Source organism: Hoplias malabaricus, chromosome 1 (assembly GCF_029633855.1).
Source record: "Hoplias malabaricus isolate fHopMal1 chromosome 1, fHopMal1.hap1, whole genome shotgun sequence".
Lineage (NCBI taxonomy): Eukaryota > Metazoa > Chordata > Actinopteri > Characiformes > Erythrinidae > Hoplias > Hoplias malabaricus.
The window spans coordinates 82,669,730-82,695,312 of record NC_089800.1 but is presented as its reverse complement, the minus strand read 5'-3'; the positions used below and the strand labels follow the sequence as shown (position 1 = coordinate 82,695,312).

Sequence of the window (25,583 nt, the reverse complement as noted above, 5' to 3'; positions counted from 1 at the left end):
TTCTCTCCTTACTTTCATTCATTAGACCAATTCACAGCACAAAAACTAGGCTTACTGCATCTCTATTCTGGTGCTTCTTGATCTTAGCGCAGAATTTGATACCGTAGATCATGTGATGTAACTTGATAGGCTGGAAAACCTGGTAGGAATAAAAGGTTGCGTCTTCTCTTGGTTCAGGTCCTATTTGTCTGACTGTTATCAAATGTTTATCTGCATAATAAATCCTCAAATCATACTTTAGTTAAATATGGCGTTCCACAAGGGTCAGTGTTTGGCCCTCCTATTATTCACCCTCTGTATGCTGCCACAGCATACAGAGGGTGTAACCATGGCATTCAAGTACACTGCTACGCTGATGATAGAAAACCTAATGATGTAACTAGTCTATATAATATAACATACTGTTTAACAGAAATTAAAGAGTGGATGATGCAAAATTTTCTCATGTTAAATTCTGATAAATATGAGGTATTTTTACTAGGTACAGATAATACACAGTACCACCATTTAAAAACTTTTGACAGGTAGCTTTCAATGTGACATTTGTTACCCATATATCCAATTCAATCAAAACCACCTTCTTCCACTTATGTATTATTGCCAAATTTTGGCATATTTTATCCTTGAATGATGCAGAAATCTAATCCATGCATTTATATCTTCATGGCTAGACTGCATTGCGCTCCTGGCAGGGAGCTTGTGTAAAGCATTAAACAAGCTTCAGTTAGTTCAAAATGCAGCAGCCAGAGTGCTCACTAGAGCTAGAAAATTTGACCATATAACCCCAGTTCCTTCATCCTTACACTGGCTACCCATAACAATTGACATTGGCTATAAAATACTCCTCTTAGCTTATAAATCTCTAAATGGTTTATGCCCGCAGTATCTTACTGAAGTTCTTATGCCTTATCACGCGTCACGTACACGTTGTTTGCAGGATGCCAGTCTACTCTTAGTTCAGACACACTCTCAATCTTTATGTCTAGATTGAAAACCTACATTTTCACACAGGCTTTTGGTTAATCACTCACTTTCAGGTTACTCTTGTGTTATAGCTGGTTTTACATATTATCACTACTTTGTACTAACAAAAGAAAAATTAATAATTAATTTCAAACCCAGGACGTGTTCCCATGTGCACTTCTTCCTCTAAAGCCCATTGCTTACCATTTATTTTCTTCTGTTAACATCAATCATATCGGTTTGAATCTATTTATTGAGGAGCCTCCTTAAATTTTTTGACAAGGCCACAGTAAATCCTTAAGGTGGAATGAACTGAAAATAGGGTTGCTGGCCAGTATTTGGAGTTATTCAAACATGAGGCCAGGGAGGCAAATATGTTCCTCCCTTAACATAATGAACCCTGATGTTTATTTATTTTTTATTAGCTGGACAGTGCATGCCCTAAAAAATTCACATGTTGACAATAAAAGCTTGCTTGAAAGGAGTCCTTAGACAGTAGAGATTGGTCTGGCATTAGATTGAAATCCCACTGCTAGAGTGAAAAACAAAGCAAATGAGGCCATTTACATTGCTAATGTGTTTACATGGATGAACTGCCAATCTGTATGTATGCAGGGATTCACGGGGCATTGTTAAATAAATAAACAAACAAATAGGCGATTCATCTTCTCTGGGGTCATGAATATGTAATTTAATCAGTTGTGACATCCTGGAGGTAGTGACCTCTTGCAGGGATTCTTGGGTGAGAAGTTAAGGGGCCAGGGCAGGTGATGGGCCAAACTGGGTGTTCGCGGCTTTATCTGCTTTTCAATATGTGTGAAAGCCCTTCAACTTGTGTAAGACTGTTTTCTAACTGTCTGCAGGCTTGATAGCAACTGTGTTGCCAACACAAACACTATATTAGTTCCGTAATTATATTAGTTCTGTTGCCATTGTTTTGCTATAATTTTTTTGAAATATCTGTAGATGTTTGGGAATGAGTCTGTTAAAAACCTGATAAGAAAACAAATAAACAAGGGAAAAAAAAAACCTTCAGCAGGATGCTGTGCATCAGTATTCTGTTGCCAGGCGGCAGTGATGCATGGACAGCTTAGGTGAGGAATCTGCTCGAAGATGTTGCCATGTTCCGAGATAAAGCCATCAGTGATGTGGCTGAAGGTCGAGTGAGCTGCATGGGCCCATTGATATGGCTTCCTGGAAGACTTAATGGACCAAATAATCTGCACACTGCCTATTTTTTTGCAGGACTGACTGTCACAGTGAAATGCAATGCAAGTAATAACCATCACCTTGAATAATGCATGGCTTTAGCCGTATCTTTTCACGCTGATCAATAATTCACCATTGTTTTGCTCCCACTCCGCGTGTTTTTTAATAGTGGTGGCTGCTGTCACATCAAAATAGGCACTTCCCGAAATTATTCTTTTGTTTCCTGCCTGCCGTATTAAAAATTGAAAGCTATTACATAGACTACATGAGGGGACAGAACTGGGACATGAATAATGATTTCTGTAGGCATCTGCATAGACTACATGAATTCATAACGGGAGACAGAAGGCATATACAGCGCATAAATTCTCAATGTGAGAGACAGGAGAGTGCTTTCTTTAAATCTGTCCCTGTCTTGTTGTTGCACTCTTGCTGTTTGGGAGAAAAGCAGGGTTTGCTGTATTCCTGTCACCTGTCCTCCATGGTTGGCCAGTCAAAAGCTTGAGTATCTCGCTCCGTCAGTCAAGACCTTTTGAGTGTGAAAGGCTACGGCAATATGTGTTGACTGGAAATATATAAATATTTTTTAGAAAATCAAAACATTTCATCTTTAGAATATTTCTATTAATTTCAAAATGACATTAATTCACCGTACCTCTTACAAATATCTGTAGTGTTTAATCATCCCACGTAAGCTTCTTTTCCATGGACAATGACACTGATTGAAAGGTATATTTTTAGATACAGTATTAAAAATTCAGCAGGTGAACAAAGAAATATACAGTGTATCTGTGACTTGTTTTATGTTGTTTCTGGAGACTACTTCATAGTCGTAGTGTAGCTCTGGATTCATGTAGCAGTACTCAGTAAACTGAAAATCTGATTTTGACATTCTTAAAAGGCACATAACATAAAGTCCTTGCATTTTAAATGAAAGATTTTGATGGCATGTGTAAGCATAGTTAAAGGTTTCAAATTTACCATTCTCTCCCCAGTTGAAAAACAACTTGCTTTGAATTACTTCATTTTGTGATGCCACAAAAACATTCCTACGTTTTGAGCTACAACTAAAACTAAAAGTTGGCATATTTCCGTCTTAACAGCAGTAACTCTTTTGAAGAGTCATGTAAAAATGAATAAGCGCTGCGCAAACTTGATAAGCCTGGGGAGATTAAAACTAAATGTGTTTAGTGGTAATCCACTGTCCTCGTAGGTCTTTGCCCATTGTGTTATAGGTTTTAGATTATAAGAATTCAGGTATACATCTTACACTATAGACTACAAACCTCATACTTCAAAAGACAAGATGTTTTAATGACTTTAAAGTAATAAGTCCATAATATTGAATTCCTGATCACCCGCTTTCTTCTCAGACCTCGTTGTCATTCCTCACCAAACTTATGAGACCCAGGAAAGAGAAAGAATCTGTCTTCAGCCATTGGAATGATTAATGTTTCTAAAGTCTTGCGATTGTTCAATTCTTTTTGACTTCAGCTTTGTGTTTATTCACGTAAAAACCAGAGAGCTGTCCATCGTTCCTTCATCGTTAGGCAGATGAAACAATTACTGTCGTTGGTAAATGAAGAAATGAGGCTTGTGAGATATGAAGGAGCTAAACTGGAGAATTAGTGGATTTGACGTTTTTGATAGCTCTGGGATCCCAGGAGAGCTGAGGCTTTCTTGGATGACTGCTCTCATCTATCAAAGCACTTCAAATGAGATTTGGAGAATGGCTACCTCAGAATAGTGAACAAAGGTGATGGATCATTTCTATTCAAAGAGAAAAGGCCTGTTTTCATGGCTGCATTTTTCAATGAGGTCTTTTTTCTTGTTGCTGTACACCTGACTGCCCAAAACAAGCCTTCTCTTCCAAGCATTCACAGTTTAAGTGGCAAGAGCTATGTTATGATTCTGAGACACGATACATTTGAAATGCAATAAGAAAGTCAAATTCATTTTGTGGTTTGTGGACCATTTCTTATACAGTGACACAGAGGAAACGGCTTCACTTACATGGACCAAAGAGGGAGAGAGCTGAACTAAAGAATACTTTTTTTGATGGACATTTTTAGCAAGATTTTGGACTTTACTCAAAGTTGCTACCTGAATAGCTAGCCATAAGGCAAACTTACTGTCACTTTATTGGGCAAATCTAACTTGCTGGAACACAGGAATATCTTTGTGTGTTAGACCACTCTCAGCTTAGCTGTGTGTCTGAGGTTTGTAGAACTGCAGCAACACTGTTATGTGTTATACACTTGTAGCACCACCACAAATTAGGTATGCACACCTTGGCAACTGTGAACTGTTCTTTATAAACATTTATTAGTTGTTAACATATTTGTAAATACTAATGCATGCATTGACAACATGTCATCAATAATCATTTGTTAGTTTTAAAATACTCATTAAATAGTGATCTGTTCATTTTCAATTTGTTAACATTTGTAAATATCAATACAGGCCTTGGTAATTACATACAGTGTCATTTGTAAACATTTAGCATTTAAATTCTGATGCGATAATGACTTGTTCATAGCTATTAATCATTAGTTAATGGGAAATTAATGAAAACATGTTACCAAATCATTTGTTGAGTTAAATTGTGCACCAAATAACCATACATTCTCAGAGTAAAATGTCAATGTGATGGTACCTTGCACTGTCACTGAGGTGAGACCTTAAATTGTAACTCTTAGCACCTTTAATTCAGGAACATCAATCTTTATTTAACTGATTTCATAAATCCAGTTTCAACTCCAGTCTTTTTTTGGTTTTCTATTTAGGATACTCATATTTAACTTTCCTTCTAGACAAGAGAATGGGACACTTGGACTAAAATAACCCTGATGAACATTCTGAAGGGATTTTCACACTGTGTGTATCTTAAGAGAACCACAATGTATCTGCACAGGACATCTTTTTCTGACAGTGTACAGAGGACCAATACTAAACTGTGGGGGGGGGGGAAATCGTCTTTCCCGTTTATTAAATTTTAAATCAAAATGGCTAAGGTCAGTTATTTGCTTTTCCAGAGATATGTCTAAGGAGATTAGATCTAACATAGTACACTTGCAAAATGAAATTATTGTCTAAGAATATCAAGTTTACAAATCTGCAGTTTAACCATGATTCATAGATCAATCAAATCAAATCAAATTTATTTATATAGCGCTTTTCACAACTGATGTTGTCACAAAGCAGCTTCACAGAATTCCAGTAAGACAAGATTTGACATGAAATGTAAAGACAAATGTAAAACCCTCAAGTGAGCAAGCCAGGGGCGACAGTGGCAAGGAAAAACTCCCCCAGCTGAGGAAGAAACCTTGGGAGGAACCAAGGCTCACAAGGGGTGACCCATCCTCCTCTGGTCAATCTACTGGTGATGATAGTAGTCCATGAGAACTTCAGTGTAGGGACAGCTTCAAGGCACTTGGTGGTTGCTGGAGCGTGGGCAGCTGGTCTGAAGCGTGGAGGAGGATCTCGACAGTCATCCATCAGTGTCCAGACAGACAGGTGGGCAGTCGTTTACTCGGAAAGATGTAAAGGGATGGAATTAGTTTTGAACTGTTTTGTGTTTGTAAAGTAGAAAATATAAAAATTTCCAGAGTGTGGCTAATGACTCCGGCAGATCTGACTATGACAGCATTAACTAAAAGGAGAGAACCAGGAGGACACACAGACACGGGAGCATCCTGAAACACTGGCATCCCTCCGCTCCACCGTCAACAAACCTGAGTGATCGCGAGAAGCGGCGGGACGACAGCACCAGCGTCTCAGTTTACTATAATTCCCTGTGTCCATGGACCCCCCGGATCTGCCGCCTTTATCTATGGGGGAGCATTAGCTACCAAATGATAAACTAAACAAATGAGTTTTTAGCCTACATTTGAAGATTGCGACTGTGTCTGAGTCCCGAACATTTTTTGGAAGATCATTCCAGAGTTGGGGGGCTTTATAAGAAAAGGCTCTTCCCCCAGCTGAGGCCTTCTGAATTCTGGGAACATTTAAAAATCCAGTATTCTGTGATCTGAGTGAACGTGGAGGCTCATAATAGGAAATTGTATCTTGAAGATATTCAGGAGCAAGCCCATGTAGAGCTTTATATGTTAATAACAAAATTTTGTAGTCAATGCGGAATTTAACAGGCAGCCAATGAAGTGATGATAAAACTGGGCTGATATGTTCAAATTTTCTAGTTTTAGTGAGGACCCTAGCTGCAGCATTTTGAACTAGTTGAAGTTTTCTTAAATTGCTGCTGGTGCATCCTGACAGTAGTGCGTTACAGTAGTCAAGCCTTGAAGTAATAAAGGCATGTACTAATGTTTCTGCGTCCTGGAGGGATAAGGCATTTCTAATCTTAGCAATATTGCGAAGATGTAAAAAAGCTGTCCTAGTGATACTACCTATGTGTTGATCAAATGATAAATCCGGGTCAATTATGACACCAAGATTTTTTGCTGCTGAACCAGGTTTAACTGGAAAGTTAGCTAGATTTAAAATTAAATCTGATAATTTATTTCTTGTCACTTTTGGACCCAAAAGCAGGACCTCTGTTTTGTTGCTGTTTAGAAGGAGGAAGTGACGCAACATCCAGCCTTTCACGTCTTTTACACAGTCCTCTATTTTCTTTAATCTGTGTTTGTCATCGGGCTTGGCTGAAATATACAATTGTGTGTCGTCTGCGTAACAGTGAAAGTTAATGTCATGGTTTCTTATAACTGTGCCTAGCGGTAACATGTATAATGTAAATAATAATGGTCCTAAAATAGAGCCTTGTGGAATTCCAAATCTTACTTTAGAATAATTTGAAGTTAGATTGTTTACTTTTACGAATTGATAACGTTTCGTTAAGTAAGATTTGAACCATAATAGGGCTGTCCCTGTGATTCCAACCATGTTTTCTAACCTTTCTATGAGAATATTGTGGTCTATTGTATCGAAGGCTGCGCTTAGGTCAAGAAGCACCAACAGGGATACGTGGCCTTGATCAGAGGCAAGAAGAAGATCATTTGTTATCTTGACTAGAGCTGTCTCTGTACTATGATGTTGCCTGAATCCAGATTGGAATTTTTCATATATATGATTCTTATGTAGATATGAACTAAGTTGTTGGGCCACAGCTCTTTCTAAGATCTTAGACAGAAATGGCAAATTAGAAATAGGCCTGTAATTAGACAGTGTACTAGCATCAAGATTTGGTTTCTTGATCATAGGTTTAATAACTGCTAGTTTAAAAGCTTTGGGTACATGGCCCAGACTAAGCGATGAGTTTACTATAGTTAAAAGAGGATCAATAATAGCTGGTAGTACTTCTTTGAGCAACTTTGTGGGAATTGCGTCAAGTGTGCAAGTTGTACAGTTTGCGGAGGTGATAATCTTCTCTTATTCTCTAGATCCATAGAGAATATGACTCAAACATGCAATACCATCATAGCCAGATAAATAACTCCACATGTTTTTCTGTTTCAATATGAAAATATGTTTCATATTTGAAACAACAAATCAGTGCTGAAAGTACAGGTCTGAAAACATGTGGAATCTGTGAAGACGACATTACTGAGATTAAACAAACAAAACAAAACAAATAAAAAAAAAACAAATGCTAATCAAACAAAGAACCTGGACTGGACACCATGGAGATCAGGCTTCAGCATCATTGACTCAATCAAATCAAATTTATTTGTATAGTGCTTTTTCCAACTGTCATGACAAGGTTTTGACATGAAATGTAAAAATGTAAAGAATGTAAAAATTCCCCAGGTGAGCAAGCCAAGTGTGACAGTGGCAAGTGCCTCAGGGCTGAGGAAGAAACCTTGGGAGGAACTAAGGCTCACAAGGGAGGGACCCATTCTCCTCTGGTCAATCTATTGGTAATAAAAGTTGGGAGTCCATAAAAATTCAGTGTAGGGTGGGCAGCTCCAAGGCAATTTGTAGTGGCTGGAACGTGGGCAGCTGGTCCGAAGTGTGGAGCAGGAGCTCAACAGTCATCCATCAGTGTCCAGCCGGACAGGTGGGCGGTCGTTTACACGAAAAAAGGTAGAGGAATAGAATTCGTTTTGATCTGTTTGGGTGAATGTAAAGAAGAAAATGTGAACATTTCCAGTATGGCTAATGACTTTCCAGAGATCTCACTATCACAACTTTAACTAAAAGGAGAGAACTAGATGGGGGGAAAAAGACACAGGAGCATCCTGAAACACTGGCATCCCTCCACGCCACCGTAGTCAAACCTGAGTGATCGCGTGAACCAGCGGGATGACAGCAGCAGTGTCTCAGTTTACTATAATTCCCTGTGTCCATGGACCCCCCAGATCTGCCGCCTTTATCTTTGGGGGAGCATTAACTACCGAAAGCTAAACTAAACAAATGAGTTTTTAGCCTAGATTTGAAGATTGCGACTGTCTGAGCCCCGAACATTTTCTGGAAGATCATTTCAGAGTTGGGGGGCTTTATAAGAAAAAGCTCTTCCCCCAGCTGAGGCCTTCTGAATTCTGGGAACTATTAAATGCCCTGTTATCTGTGATCTTACTAATCGTGGAATAGGAAATAATATCTTGAAGGTATTTAGGAGTGAGCCCATTAAGGGGTTTATACGTTAATAACAGAATTTTGAAATCAAAATATGCAACCAACTTCTAAGACTGAAATAAAATAAACTCCCTGGCCAAAAAAGAATCTCAGGTAGGATGTAAATAATTACATTCTTAAGAAAAGTGGCATGGTGGCGCAGCAGGTAGTGTCGCAGTCACACAGCTCCAGGGACCTGGATGTTGTGGGTTCAAGTTTGTGAGGAGTTTGGTGTGTTCTCCCTGTGTCCACATGGGTTTCTTCCCACGGTCCAAAAACAAAACAAAACAAAAAAAAAACACACGTTGGTAGGTGGATCTTAAGAATATTTTATTGGATCATTACTGCACTGATGAATGTGTTGATTTTTAATCCTATAAGATGGAGTGAGTAACTTGCCATTTCTTTAACAATCTTGCAGAAAGACATAGCCCATGTTAACTGCAAAGATGTTTCTAAGTAAGGAAAGTGATGAAATTAATGGAATAGGATTGAATACATTATTAAATCCTAGAAGGACAATGATAAAATCTCATGTTTGTGGTATGACTCTTTATTTACCAATATAAGATGATGGCCAAACATTAAGGCAAAATGTGATTAAAATAAATATTGTGAAGTTGCAACAAATTTAGTCTGTCAAGCAATGTACGGTATAGTCCCTTTAATTCCTTATGATTAAATATAACTTGTACTTGATGAACAGTTTACCTGGTGGTCCACAGCATTCTATACATACTCCAAATTGAGTACAAATCTAGTAAATCAAACCTAAATAATAGAGAATGATCATTTATCTGCTTTGAAAACTGCAACATTTCTTGCCTGAAAAGAATTAGTTTTTTTCCTTTAAAACTGTTGTGATGTCAAGATTAGAAAAAACCTTGTTCGTTGGTAGCCTTGTGAAACGGCAGAGAGAAGTGACCTTCTGACTGAACATTCTTGTCAGTTCAGTGGGTAGATAGCAGAGCAAGCTTTTCAGAGTTCATCAGCCATCGTTAGCGGGCTTTTTCCTGTTTGTGTCACCATATTTCTACATTTATCTAAAATAATCTTTGCTTTATTTGTGGCGTGAGAACACAATATTCAAAAATGAGCACATATAAGATGAAAAGTCACATCCCATATGTTCATAACATTTGTACACTTTGATTTATGGGTCATGGTTATTTTTCACTAGGTGTGCTCTTGTCCATTGGTGGTGCTGTCTCTCTGAATCCATGCAAATGTCTGGTATGTAGCCTGATAAGATTTATAGAAGTAGTGCTATATACATGTGTTTGAGAATGTTATACAAGCAAATCTTTTGACATTAAATTTAAGTTTAAGGTCAAATTTAGGACTGTGGTTATTGTTGGAGGTCTCCAGATCTCCAGATACTACCACATATTACTAAAATAGAGAACTCAAGATATTCATGATGCCCTGTGAAGGACTGGCGCCCCCTCCAGGGTGTATTCCTGCCTTGTGCCCAATGATTCCAGGTAGGCTCTGGACCCACCGTGACCTTGAAATGTATAAGCGCTTACAGATAATGAATGAATGAATGAATGAAAAAGATATTCATAATGGTGTACGCTTTGATTTATTATAATTCATTGTTATTTTACAATGACTATATAAGCTCCTGTGTACTGGTTTCCCTAAATACACACAAACTCTGTTATTTATTTGAAGAAGAGACACAAAAACACTGCTGTAATCTGTGAGAGAAATGCACAGATTTAAAACACTGGGCTTTTTTGTTTTGATTTTAACATTTTGGAGTTTTGGGGTTGGGGTTAGATTTAGGGCTTGGGTTAGCATTATGATTAGGCTTATGTTCAAGGTCTGATGTTAGTAAGAACACTAAACAAGCACAAAACACTGCTGTTTCAGCCTCTTACATCTTAGTGTTATGTTTACTGTTAATTTTAGGGTTATAGCTAGGTTTCGGGTTTCATAGTGTTTGGGTTAGGTGAGGTTTAAAGGCTGATTTTTCATGTTGGAAAGCCAGGAATCCATGTCTACATTCTGAAATATATAAATAATACACATTATATAAGTGCCAATTATATACAAATATGAATTCATGGAATGGTCTTGTAGTAAAATATGTACGAATTCACCTTGAGACCAGCCTGTGGAAGCAGGTTCAGAGCTGTTCTTCTATGATGGGCAGGCATTAAAAATTCAGGTGTACATCCATGAGGGTGAACTATGTTTCATACACATTGTATGAATCTTGGGAATGGTCTGATGTACAAATTCACATTGAGACCATGCAGGTGTGGGTCAATGAATCTTTTGGAAATTCAGATTTCAGAAAGCTGTGTGATTTATTACTAGAAACATTGTCCAACATCCTTCAAATTTGCTGTGTTTCATGATGTTTGACACCAGGGATGAAGTTTAAAAAGAGCTTATGTAGTGGTCTTTGAGACTTGCAGCTGTATTAAGGTCTTGGCTGTAAGAAGGCCTCACCTTTGAACACCAGGAACATATCCCACTGTTTGATCTCTGAGGAGGAAACAAAACGCCCTTTTTATTCTGCTTCTCCTTCAACCCTTTCCCTGGTTAATCACTCAGTAGATGCCATGGGGTCAATACTAGTGGTAAGCAGGGAGGAACTGAAGGAGCAGGCAGGCAGAAGAGGTTTTGTCTGGTTGTAATGATGTAACCGGGGACTTCAGATAAATCCTCTCAGGAGCGATCCAACCCCAGCCAAAGCCATGAGCCCCAGGCAATCTACTCAGACCTCATCTCACACCCCTGTGTCTCAGCACTGTGGTGGTTGTAGTGGTGGTGCCTTGGCATTATGAACTACACTATATAGTCATCTCCATGCATGAATGTGTCAAAGCACATCAACGATGTCCATAAAGTTTTCGCGTAAAGTGATAGAGGTGATGCTTAGGCTGCTTAGCCTCATTAATGGAAATGTTTCCCTTTATTATTTCCTCTCTTATGCATCCCTACTTTTACTCCCTCTGCATTTTAAGTAATATCATCACCAGTTGCCTCCTTCCATCAACAAATAAGAGATGAGGACATGGTATGAATCTGCTGTGATTGCTTTCCTCGCATTTACTACCTTGAGGGCTGCTATTATCCAGTGGCTGCCTTATCAATTCTGCAGTTGAGGGAGGAAAAACAATTTGGGAGGATTAACGTTCATTAGTGTCCTTTGGCACTCAGGGGAATATCTCCTGCATTTTAAGTGTTTCTTACGATAGCCTCTGCTGCCTAAGCTTTTTTTTTTTTTTTTTAAAAAACTAAAAATAAAAACGAAATTTCATTATGCAGATCTATATTCAATATTCTCCTTAACAGCCCTGGATTAGTGAGACAGTGATACCATTACCCCCTCCACCAGCACCTCTCCTTGCCCCCACCCACTTAAAATTACCATAGAGATTCATACAGCATGCTTTGACCTCTGCTGCTGAGCTGAATTAATCAGCTGCTCTCAGGTCAGGATGATCTCATGTAATGTGCCCAGGGCCAGATGCCTTATACCTTTCTCACTACTGCCTCCAGATTAACCACTGTGTTCTGACCTGTGGTGGATCTTCTCCACTTTTCTTGATCATCTATACTACATGTCCAGAAGTTTGTAGATATAATTTTATAGAGTGAATTAAAAAAAGATATATTAATGAAGACGGAGGTGACATGGTGGCACTCTGGTTAGTGTTGTTTACACACAGAGTCTGGGAATCAATCCATGCCTTTAGACACTGAGTATGAGGAGTTTGGAGTGTTCTTCCTGTGTCTGTGTGGGTTCCCTCCAGGTGCTTCAGGTTCCTCCCACAAACCAAATATTCGTTTGTAGGTAGATCGACGTAGGTTGACTGTGTCCAGTAATTCCAGGTACTCCATCAGGATGAAGCAGTTACAGATGAATGAATGAATGTATGAATGCATGAATGAACAAAGCACCCCCTTCTAACAGGTGTTCAGCTAGAAGTACTGCCAATAGAATGGAGAGTTTTGCAGCCACAGCACATGAGACTATGGTCACTGAGCTTAAAATTATAGATAGAGAGTTATAAAGCACCCCAACATTGGGCTCTGGGGCATTGGAACTGTATTCTGAAGAGTAATGGGCAGATGGGATTGTTTGGAACTGTGTTTGTAGAAAGTCAGACTAGTTGTTCATATTCGGGAACACTTCAAAATACAGGCATCATATCAAAGTGGATTTGATTTTGTTTTACATTGTATCTTCCTGCATTTGGGGGTGTACTTTCCCATGTTTTAAAGTGTACTTCTAAAGTGTACTTACCTTTTGCTGTCACTGTGGTGGTACCCTCAAGGGTACATTTTCATACCTTTAATTCTGGAACATAATTGTACCATATTCTATTATAATTGTAGATTTTAATATTGTGTTGATTTTATATGCTCCATTTAATCTCCATGATTGTTTTTTTTATACACATTTTAAAATGAAAGATTACAAATATTAATTTCCCCTTCTGTAGAAAAGAATTTAATGTACCTTTAGGGAACAGGACATTAAAATTTGGACATTAAAACTGGACTTTAAAATCGTTGTTGTACCTTTTGAAGGCAAATTTACACAGTTTGTACCTTTATTGATCAATAATATTCCTCTACTATATTTTAGGGTTTTTTTGTGAGAGTGTAAAGCATAATCCCATAACTCTGTTTTAATCAGTACATTGAAAATACTTTCCAGTTCCTACTTGTTCTTAAATGTTTGTACAGCAAAGGCAAAAGAGGACTAGGAGTGATCTCACATAATGCTGAGAATTGGCTCTGTACTTTAGACATTTTCTCTCAGCAGTAGCTCATAACAGACAGGTCGACTAGAAGAAAACTTACTTCTCAAGTGCACAGCTATGGAAGCCTTGTATTGTCATTGAATGATTAAAATACAGTAAAACATTGTAATATATTTATGTATTTTAATATAGAATAAAAAGAAAAGCAAATGTTTAAAGAAACGTTTTTATTCACTGATGCACAGAAACCTCAAAGTAAGTGCTATTCTACAGTCCTTACTCTGTAAATGCATGGAAACAACAGGGAGCGAGCTGGTTTATGTTGTGTACCACTGTTCCCCTGTGCTTACTCTGTAAATACACAGAAGCAACAGAGAGTATGCTGGATTAAGTAGTGTACCACTGTTCCCCGTTCTTACTCCATAAATACATGTTTTTCATGCTTTGCTCAGCCATTAGATTGAAGACACCCACACATCGGAGTAGTGTAAATGAGCATTTATTTGCCCGGCCTGCACAAAGTGCACAAAGGATTCATTTCCATCCGTCATGCATCTTTTAAAATGGCATTTTCCTAAAAGAGCACAAGAGTGTCACACTCTTGCCCTGCCTCATGCTGTCCTACTATCCTATGTCTGTTTATCTGTTTGTTTTGGTCCCTTGTCTCAGCTGTAGCTCCGCCCTCTCGTTAGTGTTTCCACCTGTGCCTCCTTTGTGGCCCTGCCCACTCATTATCTCTTCCAGGTGTTCTCCTTGTGTGTAGATGTTTGCTTTTGTGTGTTTAGCTCAGTGATTCTATATCTTTGTGTTTTGCATTTGCCTACATCTGTTCATGGTTATTTTCTGTTCAGTATTTCCTAGTTTGTTGTTTTCTGCCACTCGTGCTTGTTTTCAGATTGTGTTTTGTGTTTACATTTGTTTGCATTAATTTAAGATTTTCCTTGCATTTACGTCTGCCTCATCTTTTCCCTGCAAGCCATAACAAAGAGAAAATCATTTTTTTCATGCCACGTTAATAGAAATTAATGGTAATAATAATAAAATAAGAGAAAGCACATACAATTCATAATGCTACTCAACATACCTCCACAAAGTGCTTAAAAATGGTTAGAAAATATATTGCAGTTGCATATTTAAGCTAATTATATTCAACAAAGAACATATGTTCTACAAAAATTAGTATCTGTAATTCACACATATCTAACTAACTAAGACTAACACACATTTAAAACACACACACACACAATACACACACAACTGCACAAAACCTGCTCACAATATAACACAGAAATAAGTGGATTTTGGTGTTTTATGTCCACAAGTTAAAAAATATAACACACACTTGTGTGTGCAGCAGGTAGTGTCGCAGTCACACAGCTCCTGGGACCTGGAGGTTGTGGGTTTGATTCCTGCTCTGGGTGACTGTTGGTGTGTTGTCTGCATGGGTTTTCTCTCACAGTCCAAAAACACACATTGGTCTTTTTGTACAGCACTTTGAATTGCTTCTGTATGAAAGGTGCTCTATAAATAAACTTGCCTTTCCTTGCCTAGGTGGATTGGCGACTCAAAAGTGTCAGTAGGTGTGAGTGAATGTGTGTGTGTGTGTGTGTGAGTTGCCCTGTTGAAGGACTGGCGCCCCCTCCAGGGTGTATTCCTGCCTTGCGCCCAGTGATTCCAGGTAGGCTCTGGACCCACCGCGACACTGAACTGGATAAGCAGTTACAGATAATGAATGAATGAATGAACACACACTTCAACCATAAAATTATGGACCTACTTTCTTTCAAAATGGTGTTTAATAAAAGTAAATGCAAGGCAGGAAAAACAGCTTATGGAAAGCATTAAATAATTAATATATATATATATAAATTATTTAATGCTGTGTATATATTGTGCTGTGTGTATTGTGTGTATATATATATATATATATATATATATATATATATCCAGTTATACCCACTTATAATGCCCCTGCCACTGACTATTCTCAATGAATCATGCCGGTAATTATTAAAATTCCTCAATAGCACAATGTAAACACATCTTACCACCACACTTGCATTGGAAATCTTCTTTCCTCACAAAGTAAGAACAGAAGAACCACACTTATCTTGTGGTAAAAATATCTGTATAAATCCCTGCACACCTCATTATTGTGTGATTAAAGATATATAGATTAAATAAAGATTAAAAATATATAACTTAATACCGTTTCACTGTAAGTACCAGGAAAATGCACTCTGAAATGTGTGAAGTTACAACTCTAAAATATGGGAAACTCACCATGGTCCTGACCAGGATGAAACAGTTACAGAAAATGAATGAATGAATGAAGGGTTCATTGTGCCCTTTGATGGACTGAAGCCCAGTCCGTTCCTACATTGCACCTAGTGAGTGACTCAACGTCGAGGATTTCGAATATTGCTTCTCCAGTAAGTTTTAATGCACTCAGTCCCCAAGTTTATTCTAAATAACATACCCTTCTGTACAACATGTCTTAAGTGTGCACTACCAGGATATGAAGGCTTCAGAAAAATATTCTAAAAATGTGCAGAAGTAGCTGTGTCTGTTTAGTGCTGGGCATAAACAGGTGAAAGTCCTTGAACATCTCCATGCTCCCGCTGAGATAATGTCCTGGAATTACTTTGCAAAGGGGGAAATTGCAACCTTGTGGTTTATGCTGTTTTCCATTGGTTTTCTGCATAACTTCTTAAAAAAAAAAAATAAAAGACCTTCCCTCCAACAGAATCCTACTGAATGCTGTTGTATCTGTCATTAAAAATGAGGAAAAAAGTGTTTCCCAAAAGGACTGGATGTGGCTGTATGTTTATGATATGTGTTCGTGTTTATCCAGAATGCCCCCAAGGCTTTTATTTTGATCTTACACAGAAGGAAATGAGAGATGGCAGCAGTTTTCTGTAAGTTTGGAGCATCTTTTGCATGCACATCTGAGCCACGAGCTATTCATTAGTGCAATGGCACTTTACTGAGTGTCTTTGGCGCGCTTCTGACAGAATGCAGTCATGTGCTGTAACTGGATTACTGAGGCAGCAAGCCGTCCAAGAGGCAACGTGAAAGTGGGCAGACTAAACCATCTCCATAGCAACTGTGTCATCGAACAGGAGCAGTTGAGGGGGGTTGGATAATAGCAGGGAAAGATAATCAAACACTGAAGAAAAAAAAAACACCAACTTTCCAGATAGCAGACGGATTTAGTTGTTTATTTGAAATGATATGTTTTTGCTGTATTTTGTTGTGAAAACAGGAACGGTTGAATTCTATGCTCATCACGCAAATGCCTCTTTGGTTTCTGCGTGTAACAGATTTACAAAAAGATTAGGGCCTGATACTGGATCTGTCTCATAGCTCCAGCCAATTTATTCACTGCTATGATTAAACTTCCAAAAGTGCATGGGGAACATCTATGTCCTTGGTACAAAAAATTTGAGAGGATGTTCTGACAACAATGTTAATTACGCATATCTTTTAATCAGGACTGCAGTCTTGTTTTGTTATTTACATCACAAGGTCAATCATTTCTTTTTCCTTCCAAACTATTACCCTGCCACTGTGCGCTGATACGGAGTACCATCTCGTCTGTTCATAAATGGCTATTTCATTATCAAGGCCATTGCCCTGAATACAACTTCTTCAGTTTTATATTTAAATCTGAGTTAACCATGATTTCTAAATATTAATAGTAACTACATTAAAAGTTCCTTATTAAGCCTTATTCAAACCAAAGTGGTCAAAGTCAAGACCAAGATCAAAAACAAAGATCTGGAAACTTGAAGCATGCCTCCACATTAAACCCATCCATGGCTGTGGTCTCTCTCTCTCTCTCTCTCTCTCTCTCTCTCTCTCTCTCTCTCTCTCTCCCCCGATTTTCCTGAGAGTGGAGGGAAGCTAACCCAGGACCTTCCAGTCCCAAGCCTGCTTCTCTAAACATAAGGCCATGGCAGCCACTGACATGTATTTGAGGTTCAGTTCATATGCACAACACTTTAAAGGAAAACTATAACTTTTATGAATTAACAGATATTATTAAATATCATTAGCTTCATGCTCATGTACATGTATATCATTGAAAGCAATTTACTGATAATCACAATAATGAGAGTGAATAGCAGGTACATATTTGATAAGACTTAATTAGAGCATTAGGTGAATGTCAAGAGGGATGGGGCCAGAGTAGAGGGCCATACACTCATTGGAACTGAGATTTTTCAGGGGCTAAAACTGCTAAAACTAGCAAAGGAATTGCATTCTAGTGCCTGTGGCTACTGCAAAATTTAAGGTGGAACTGGAATTTCCCTCCAAAATAAATAAATTAATTAATTAATTTTGCTTCATATTACAGAGATGAGTGGGCCATAATATATGGTATATAAAGCATGATGCCCTAAATTTAGCTACATTTAAGACCAGAAATGCCTCTCAGGTACCACTGCAGACAGACAGCATTGTACAGCTGGAACACTGCTCTTTCTGTGTTCTGACATTGTGTCAGGCTGTTGAAGGGTCGTCCCATTTCTTAAGGGAAGGTTTTACTACTAGACCCTGTAACTCAGTTCCAAGGGGCAAGATAACACAGAAAACAAGATGGTGGAATTAGAAAATGAGATTCCCTTAGAAGAACTTTAGAAAATGCTAGTTACAAAGTAATATTTTAGCAGTTAGCACTAATACATGATAATTCACATTATAGTCACTGATTTCTTAAGGTTTACATGCATTGTCATGTCCCCATACACTGAAGCATTGCCTGAGATAAACTAAAGTTTTTTTGTACTACCAACAAACTGCTGCATAGATCAATCAAATTCTTCAGCTTAAAAGTATGAAAGGCATTCTAAAAGTTTGATAAAACCCATTGAACTGAACATTTTACAGATTCTTCACCAGATGGCTGCTGTCCTGTAGACTTCCCATCAGATAACACAACAGAAAGATACACTGTTTAGAGCTGTTCAGTTTGTAATGCAGAAAGCTTGGGCCCAGGGAAGTGAGCAGTACTTTAATCATTGGACATCCAGCTGATACTCCACAGTCTACAGCTTCATTACTGGATTCTAAGCACAGGTGAAGCAGCTGCAGGCAAAGCACTGCTTCACATCCCGAGCCTTATATTATTCCAATTCCACTAGCCCCAGTGAATTTACAGTTCTGGATTGAATTGTACGGGGGATTGTTAACTCATGTGACATATTTGACATATCACAGCTTTGTAAGACTTTATGTATGGTGTGTAATTCTATTTGTATAATTTCCACAGAAAAGCAATGGCCAGTGGAATCTGTACGTGGTTGGTTTTCCACTACAATTGAAACTTCCCTACACCCCTTACCTCCACCAAATGTAACCTGTGATGTTGCAAGAACAGTCAGTTTTGGAAACAACAGCAGTAGCGTTTAGCTACGTAAAGTACCTGGTTGCAGGTGTCACGGACCAATTTTTTTTTATTGTCCTGATCATGGTGTCAGCCTTTGAGAGTTGGATCAGACGGTTTTTGATTGGACCTTATGTACTGTATTGATTGTAAACACATTGGCTTCTGTTATTTATTGAGGTCTTTCTGTAGTTTTCCAACAGAAAACAACATTCGTTTTGCAGAAATATTAATTCCCCTGTGTTGTTTGGAATGCATCTACAATTCTGTTTTTCTGGTTGTGTCTTGATTTTGTTGTTTGTTTCTTTATGTCTGGGTTTTGACAAGATGTCTATTGTCTGGGATTAGCTTCTCTGCTTGTGTTGTAACCCCTGTGTCCCAGTGCTCATGATTCTTGGAATGGTGTTTTAAATAATGAAACGTTTCTGAACATGAAGCCTTCTCTCAATGCCTACATGTTACACTTTACACGCCTCAGACATACATTATATCTCTGATACCGGCAAACCGAACCACTGGGTAAAATGATTCTGGCCCAGGTCTGGGCCACATCCACCATTTCCTTCTCCATTGCCACATTGATTGAAGGCACTTGGTCAGACCATTCCCTCTTGTTGATGACTAAATGATGACCAAATGGCAACAAGTCACTAAATGACCATACTTTAATGAAACGTCATTTGTACATTTAGAAAAAGTTGCTTCATCATAGTTCTTGGTTATTGTATGTTTGCTAAGGGAACTCACATCCACATTCACTAAATACTTTCAAAGACTTCTCTGGGTACCTGAAGTAGAGCTACAAAAGCAGCACAATATTTTGTTAGTGATAGCATTCTACAAACAATAAAACACTTTCTAACCTTATGCACTTTATGGTTACATTTTCACTAAAGTTTACGGTTAAAGCCTTGTTAGGAAAAGGTTTAGGGAAATTAAGATTTAAGGCTGCTTTTTTTGCACTGAATTACCAGATATTCACATATAATTCATATACAATTTATGAATCCTGGCAGATTCTCACCTTGATAGCAGTCAGATTTAAGGCAATATGTAAGCTACGTCCATACAAGCATTTAAAGTTTTGGGCCACTTTTGGCTCACATCTTTGCCACAGAAACATCTGTTTTCTTTGTCAAAAGTAGGCCATATCTATTTTATGACATGTGGGCCAAACGAGGGTTTTTAATATGTGCCACACTTTTTGTTCACATGTAATTTACAGCACTGACAGTGGACCAGCACTGCCACATCTTTCTCAGAAGTGGCCTTTGTATCTTTCTTCCAGTCTCTTTAGACTGAAATTGCTTGGATAAGAAAAGACAGAATTTTCTGGTGCTTAATGTGTTGGTCAAATACAATAAGAGAGGATTCAATCAGAGTTTGTTTCCGAAGAGGAAAATATGTCCCTTTTGTGAAGGAGCCTTTTATTTAGTTATAAAAGAGATTAAAATTTTTTTTATGCAATTCAATTTCATTTTATTGCCGCATGAACACAGGAATAGTTATTTATTTCTTAACTGAATTGTTGATAAACCAAAGTGAGGGATTTGGAAGTCTTTCTTAATCACTGCACAGGTTCTAGGAAAGACCCAAAATAACAGGCTTCATTTCCCTAAATACTGTAGAGATTTTGTGATATTCCAAGACATGGTTGTTTCCCGCAAACAATAGAGGGAGGATGCGATTTGCTTCTGGCCAAATCTAATCTACAGCTACCTCAATTATCTATAATTAGCCTGCTTTAGAAGCATATAAATGCAGATGAATTATTTAACATTGGCAGGGTGCTGGAAGCATTGGAACAGGCAGAGTAGCATTTGGCTAACATCAAACAGAAAGGTGTTATTTTTGCTCTCTCTCTCTCTCTCTCTCTCTCCACTCCCATCCCCACTCTCTCATCCATTTCTTCTTTTTTTTTTTTGTCTCACTGACACACACATGCACATATATCATAAACACTGACTGTCACTTGTGTATAAATGGCCATCTCAGGACAGCCCTGATAAGGTCAGGGCACAGTGGACCGGCTGTGTTGTCCTGTGGGCGGTCCATCAGACAAGACATTCAAATGTTTTTTGAAAATCCTGGGGCTTTGTTGGTCTTCCTTAATGATCTCTTGCTATTGACAAATGTGTGTGAGCATACTCTTGCAGTAACACTGTCTCTGTGGACTTCCGCTGACCTGGAATAGTGTCAGGCATATTCACATCCAGTTGTAGCTAACAAAGCTGAGACTCTCACAGATCCTCAGCTTTATTATTTAAATGCTAATGTGCAATACTGCAACAATCCACACTACTCTTTACCATATACATGCCAGGAAAGGTTCTTTAGGGCAATGTCATAGAAGACCATTATGTTCCCCTAAAAAGAGTCCAGACGGATAGTTCTGGTTTTTACTTTGTTTCCAGTTATGTTTTTCTTGAACAGTTACAATGTGGTGTACAGAGTTACTGTATAACACATCAGCTGATAACATTTATTACTGATTTGTTCATCTGGGTGCTCCGGTTTCCTCCGAGTGTGATAGTGTGAGTGAATGTGTGAGTGTGTGTCGCCTTGTAAAGGACTGGCGCCCCCTCCAGGGCGTGTTCCCGCCTTGCACCCAGTGATTCTGTGTAGGCTCCGGAACCACCGTAACCCTGAACTGGATAAGTGCTTACAGATAATGAACTATTTTATTTTTTATATGGTTTTGAGGGCAATAATTGTAATAAAACAAAGGTAATTACAGATACAATGAGCAAATATTTCATTTTTTTATTTGGACAGGATTTTTATTTTAAAAACAATTCAGCTTTTTTAATGCATCAGTTAAATATCAGAGCACTTTAAGTCAGCATCTTTTTTCAGTACCGCTCAGAGAAATGTTCCTTATTTAGTTTTACTCACGCTGTAATGAACTAAAGGAAGCCCATTTTACAGTTGATTGGAAAAAGCAATAAAATTAAGTTGACAAGGCGTAGTCAGCTGAATAACCTCAAGACTTGATCCATGAAGTGTTGGTTTCATTTTCCATTAGTGGAGCAGAGGTTGTTTCACACCAGTTAATGAAGGTTAGTCATTTCCTGTACTGTAGGTAGGAATAGGAATAGAACGGTGTTGTGTTTGTATGGGCTCTGCCTCCTGCTGGGTGAGAAGATTAGGCCTGAAACAGCAGTCATTATTCAGCGGTCAATTACTGGAAAGTAATTAGTCATTAAGCACTCAGGACTGAGCATTGAACAATAGCATGAAGCAGACTGTGTTACCTTCCTTCAGCAAGTCATGAGGCACAATCCTTTGTGATATTTTCATACATTCATCACCAAATTGAGGGAAGCTTTAGCATAATCATCATGACTGGAAGTATTCCTGTGATAAGGTGGAAGAGTCGCTGATTTACACAATCATAGAAATAGTGTTATCTATGGGGAAAAAGTGTGTATCCTTGGGTCTCTCTCTATGTGTGTGTGTGTGTATGTACACATCTCAGTGATGTAACCCACCATGAATCTATCGGTTGCAGGCCCTGGTGAGGGCTCATCCCACACACTGCTGAGCACTAAGCGCTGCAGTCACTCGAGCCTCCATGCAAAACAGATAAATCCATTGCTGGCTGACTTCTGGCATTTGACAAATAGGAAAAGGATTGCAGGCTTGTGCTAAGTGAATTGGCAGCTACGTAAAGCTAGGCAAAGGTGCTTCTGAAGACAAACTCCAAATCATTGCTGCAAAGACTTCCCAAAATTTGAAGCTTATGACAAAAAACAGTTCAATCACAGCAGTCCCTTCTGGCAGACGAGCAGAAGTATGCTCTTAAGATCAAAATGCCAAAGGGGTTCTTCAAAGCAGTGCCATAGAACAACCTTTTTTGGCTCCTTGGGAAACCTCTTAAATGAGACACGCACTGAAAAAACACTAACAGCATAAAGCGTATATCTCCCTGTATCAAATATCATCCTTTGGCAAAACCTCAAGTGGCACGTAAGAAAATGAAATTAACACTGATTTTATTCATTTTATTATGATCTTGTGAAATGGAATGGAAAGAGAGGACTCAACAAATAGAATAATTGTTTGATGTGTAATTCTGTTCTCTTTTAATGCAAAGATTCATTCATTCATTCATTCATTATCTGTAAGCGCTTATCCAGTTCAGGGTCACGGTGGGTCCAGAGCCTACCTGGAATCATTGGGCGCAAGGCAGGAATACACCCTGGAGGGGGCGCCAGTCCTTCACAGGGCAACACAGACACACACTCACTCCTACGGACACTTTTGAGTTGCCAATCCACCTACCAACGTGTGTTTTTGGACTGTGGGAGGAAACCGGAGCACCCGGAGGAAACCCACGCGGACACGAGGAGAACACACCAACTCCTCACAGACAGTCACCCGGAGCAGGAAACGAACCCACAACCTCCAGGCCCCTGGAGCTGTGTGACTGCGACACTACCACCGTGCCGCCCATGCAAAGATATTAAGAAAAAAAAAGCTTTTGGTAAATACTGAATTTGAATCATAAGCACATGTGTCAACCCTAGAGGATTAATCTGAAATCTGAATACACTTTCCCCATACATTTTCAGATTTCAGATTAACATCTTAGGTTCAACAAATGTATTTGTGCTCTATTATCTTTGCATTAAAGTATCATTCTGTAATAATTACAGCAACAATGAGTATTATTCTGTCCCGTCCTTCCCAGATGAAAAACCCATGCTGGTTGCCAGGTTGGGGAAAAGTGAACCTACACGAAGATGAGTTTAAGAACTATGGGTAAATGAATGTGCACATTAAAGTATATATCATTTCATTAAACAAATACCTACACTAACAAAAGGCAAAAGATGATTTAGCCACCACTGTTCTGTATTTACCAGCTTCAGGTCTGACTTAAAAATGTCCACATTGAATATTTCACTAGACAATGTTTTTATCTTTATTATTGATTATTCTCTTCCACATTAAATGTAATTTTAGGATGCAGATGTTTATTTATCATTCACAAAATTCATTTTCCAACATAATATTTAGTTCCACCTTACATGGGTCAGTTTTCGAGGCTAATACTGGAGCTATTCGCCATGCAGGTTTATATGTAAATTTTCTGTTCCACCTTCCGTTCCACTCATTTTATTCATTTAAAACACATAAACAGCAGTGTTCACTTTCCTTATCTGCTCTGATTATGTATTTTAATCATCTAAAACACAAACTACAGAGTTCACATTCATTATCTACTCCAAATACTCATTTTATTCATTTAAAACACAGACAATTGAGTTTATATCCTCGATCTGTGGCCTCAGTATATCTGTACTCAATACTCACTTAATTAATCTAAAGCACACAAACCACTGCTTTTATCCATACATACATATCAGTGGCGGATGCTGGTCTTTCAAGGAGGGGAAGCTCAATTTTGGCCTACATCATAAAATGTGTCGGTTTATTTATACGTAAATTCTACCCTCCGTTCCTTTTCAAGAAAATGATCTGTGACCCTGTCGTACCAACAAGGCGTCTTTTCCAGGGACTTTAGTGTCCTCTCAATGGCCAGCAGAGCTAGGCTGCTTAAACGGCCTTGGCCCATGTGAAGTGTGTCCGCCTGTGAGTGCTTTGTGACGGTGGAGGGGCTCAGCAGCACCCACTGGTCAGAAACTGCGATAGAAGTCAGAAAGAGTGATAGAAGTCAGTCTCCAAACACAAGCAGCTACAAAAAACTCCACCAGAAATAGAAGCTCGATTTGTCACTAGTCGTTTTTAACAAAGAAAATGCCGCTAAAAGGATTAAGAAAATCTCCGGTTCAACTCAGAACAGAATGAAAATGTAACGTGGATCTTTACACCAAAGGATCACTGATTCGCTCATTTCGCTGTCAATCAAAAAGGGATTCAGCCTCAGACAGATCATCCAATCATCATGCAGACACTGAGCGTCTGGGCCAGCCGAGGCCAGCCCACTGCCCCATAGACCCCAGAGACGCTGAGCGTCCGATGGGCGGGACAAAGCCCAGCATTTATCCAATGACTCTCTCGTTTCGCTGCACTTCGCTGCTTCGCTATTGAACTCTGTGGACGTTCAGCGTCCTCACTGTTTAAAGCACCGTGAAGCTGCGGGAATGATTGAGAGGAAAGCTGCGTCTTTACCAGTGATAAGAAGCTGATTCTGAACAAAAGTTGAGCGCGTTGTAATGCATATTTATTCAACGAATTAGGGGAAGCTGAGCTGCCCTTGCAGTCTTAGAGCAATCGCCTCTGATACATATCCTTATTTTTACAGTTTTTACAAATGACTTGCTGACATGTTAAAGAGAAAATTATTTAAATTTGCATCATTCATAGTTTTTCTGGGTTCTAAGATGCCTCCATCTTTCAAACACAACCAGTATTTCCTCTCGCTTTATGCTGTCTCTGACCACAGAGCTATTTTTGGTAGGATGCTGTAGATTTTTAATGTCTGGTCAAATCCAATGCTATCTCTGTTCACTTGCTCACTTCCATGGTTGTAGTGCATTGTTTCTGTTACCTGGCAACCTGGGGTTTGTGTACTGTACTGTGATTGGGCAGTGTACAGGACCCAAAACACCCATAGAACTCCGCTCAGGAATGGATCTCCTCAAAGAAGAATATCCAGGCTGAAGTGCTTTAACATTTTAATGTTTCCTTTCCCCATGACAACACATACTGATGATTTTGTTATTAAGTACAGTAACTATATTACAGATTGTTTT

At 38.7% G+C, this 25,583-nt stretch overlaps 1 long non-coding RNA gene across 1 annotated transcript in view; it reads left to right on the top strand.

Moving 5' to 3' along the window:
* The window catches only part of LOC136688455 (uncharacterized), a 41,691-nt gene extending 22,598 nt beyond the window's left edge, over positions 1-19,093 (top strand). Inside the window, exon 4 of the long non-coding RNA XR_010801151.1 lies at positions 18,748-19,093. This is a non-coding gene — a long non-coding RNA (uncharacterized lncRNA). The remainder of the gene's footprint in view (positions 1-18,747) is intronic.
* The last annotated feature ends 6,490 nt before the right edge of the window (positions 19,094-25,583 follow it).